Source organism: Triticum aestivum, chromosome 5A (genome assembly GCF_018294505.1).
Source record: "Triticum aestivum cultivar Chinese Spring chromosome 5A, IWGSC CS RefSeq v2.1, whole genome shotgun sequence".
Lineage (NCBI taxonomy): Eukaryota > Viridiplantae > Streptophyta > Magnoliopsida > Poales > Poaceae > Triticum > Triticum aestivum.
In genome coordinates this window covers 417,448,468-417,451,376 of record NC_057806.1, presented here as the reverse complement: position 1 = coordinate 417,451,376, position 2,909 = coordinate 417,448,468, and positions in this window count along the sequence as shown.

Below are 2,909 nucleotides of genomic sequence, written 5' to 3'. Positions count from 1 at the left end.
GGAACCGGCGAGGGGGCCGGCGTCAGGACCGGCGAAGAAGCGGCCGAGCCAGCGGCGCCCGACCCCGCGGCGCCCGAGTCGGGGGCGGCGGGTGAAGAAGAGGCGTCAGCTGCGCCAGCAGGGTCGGCCGAGTCGGCCGAGGAGGCGGGCGCCGGCATGAGGGCGTGAGGACCGCCAAAGCCCGGAGGCGGACCACGGGCCGAACGAGACCGTCGACCTGACGAAGTCGTCGAAGAGCCGCCGGTGGCCGGAGGTGACGAGACAACAATAGGTACCTACTGTTGAAATGAAAACACCATCTCATCAAAGTAAACGTGTCGGGAGGTGAAAACACGATGGGAGACGGGATCATAGCATCGGTAGCCCTTAGTGTTAGGTGGGTAGCCGAGAAAAATGCAGGCGATGGAGCGGGGTGCAAGCTTATGAGGCGCAGTAGCGGCGATTCTAGGGTAGCAGAGGCAGCCGAAGATGCGAAGCCCATCATAAGAGGGAGGTGCACCGAAGAGAAGATGATGAGGTGTAAAGTTCCCGCGAGTACGACATGGGCGGATGTTGATGAGAAGTTAAGCGGTGGCGAGAGCGTCAGGCCAAAAGCGCGGAGGCACATTGGCATGAAAGAGAAGAGTCCTAACGCAGTCATTGAGAGTGCGAAGGATGCGCTCAGCGCGACCGTTCTGCTGCGAGGTGTACGGACAAGTGAGACAAAAAATCGTGCCATGTGTGGTAATAAGATTACGAACAGCGAGGTTGTCAAACTCCTTCCCGTTGTCTGTCTGCAATGCAAGAATGGGATGACTAAACTGCGTGAGGACATAGGAGTAGAACGCGGCGAGAGTGGATATAACATCCGACTTGCGGCGCAACGGTAAGGTCCACACATAATGCGAAAAATCATCAAGGATGACAAGATAATAAAGAAAGCCCGTATTACTAGCAACAGGAGAGGTCCAAACATCGCTATGAATTAACTCAAAAGGGTACAATGCAACAAAAGAAGAAGCCCTGAACGGAAGACGAGCATGTTTGCCGAGGCGACATGCATGACACGAGTGATCCTCGTTCTTATTACACGTGAAAGAAAAACTCCGAAGTATGTGGCGAAGGGTGGCAGGATTAGGATGACCCAAGCGAGCATGCCAAAGATCCACTCCAGTGCGAGAGCGACAGGGGCGGCGGAAGTGATGGAGGTGGCGGAGTGAACCGGGTAGAGCTCGTCGGGGCTGTCACATCGGTGGAGCACCATCCGCGTGCGAGCGTCCTTAACAGAAAAACCACATGCGTCAAATTCAACGGTAACCGAATTTTCACGTGTAAGAGAACGAACAAAAACAAGATTTTTGATAAGTTCAGGAGAAACCAGGACATTAGACATGGATATTGGAGTGGAGTTAGACGGAAAATATGCGTGACCTATATGGGTGATAGGAAGAGAGGAGCCGTCACCGACGGTGATGCGGTTGGAAGTATGGACATGATAGGAGGTGTGGAGGTTACCGGGATAGGCCGTCATGTGGGCGGTGGCTCTGGTGTCCATGTACCAATCGCCACCGCCGGTGTAGCTGAACGGGGAGGGAGCGGTGTGAAGAGCCGCCAGAAGGGCCGGGTCCCACGGCACCGGCGGGAGAGGTGGCGCGGCCGTCAGGGACAGCAGCGGCTGCGGCCCACCTGGCTGCGGCTGCTAGCCGTAGGGCGCCGCGTAGGGCGGCGACGCGGCGTAGAACGCCTAATGTGGCTGTGGCCGTGGGCCGAGAAGTCCCGGGGCGGGGGCCCGAGGAACCGGCATGGAGTAGGCGTACACAACGCCGGTCCATGGGTTCTGGCCAGCGTACCACGGGGCCGGCTGATAAGCCTGCTGCGGTGGGCGGGGTGCTCCTCCCTAAACGCCTGCGCCCCCCTGCTTGTGGCCACCACGACGGCCGCCGCGACGACCCCCCCCCATTGGCCGCCGGCTGGGGCGGCGGGAAGGGGGCGGGCGGGAAACCTGGAGGGAAGGCAGGCGCCGCCGGCTGTGGCAGCGTCGGGCGCGGCGGTGGCGGGGCAGAACCCCCGCGGGTGCCGGCGACAAGGGCGGTGTGGTCGCGCGAGTCCGCGCCACCCGCATCCGGTGCTCCTCCAACTTGAGGTACGCGACCACCTTAGCGAAGGTGGGCTCCGGGATGAGGGTGAGGTTGGAGGCGCCGTTCTCGAAGTCCTCGTTGAGGCCGCCGGAGAGGGTGCTGATGAGGAGCTCGTCGCCGATCTTTTCCCCGAGATCGCGGAGCTCATCGGCGAGCTTCTTGAGGCGCATGCAAAAATCATCGATGAATGAGTCAAGTTGCTGGCACCCGTAAAACTCACTGTAGAGCAGGACCTTGCACTGCAGCCGGTTGTCGGTGAAGAGGCCGTTGAGCTTGGTCCAGACCGCATGGGCGTCATCCTCGTCGTCCACCACGGTGTGGAAGAGGTCGCTGGAGATGGTGAGGTAGAACCAGCGGATGATGGTGGCGTCGAGGATCATCCACTCCTCGTCGTTGATCATGAGCGCCGAGTCCATGGTGCCGTCCACGTGGTCGTGCAGGAGGTACTCACGGAACACAAGCGAAAAATACCGCTTCCAGGCGGAGTAGGACGCGGTGGTGTGATCAAACTTGACCGGAACACGCTCATGGATGTTGAGGTCGCGGACGAGAGTGACATCGGGACCGGCGAACGGGTTGGAGACGGTGGACGAGGAGGAGCTCATGGCAAGGGTTAGGGTTTGGGACCCGCGGGATGGGTTGCGGCGCGGGCTGGGAGGTGCGCAAGCGTAGGTGGCAGGTGGGGTGGAGCGGGTGCGGCACGGGTGGGAGGGAAGGGGGCAGCGCGGGTGGTAGGGAAGGGTGTGGGAGAGGGAGGGCGCGGGCGGAAGCGGGAGAAGCGGCCTCGGGAAG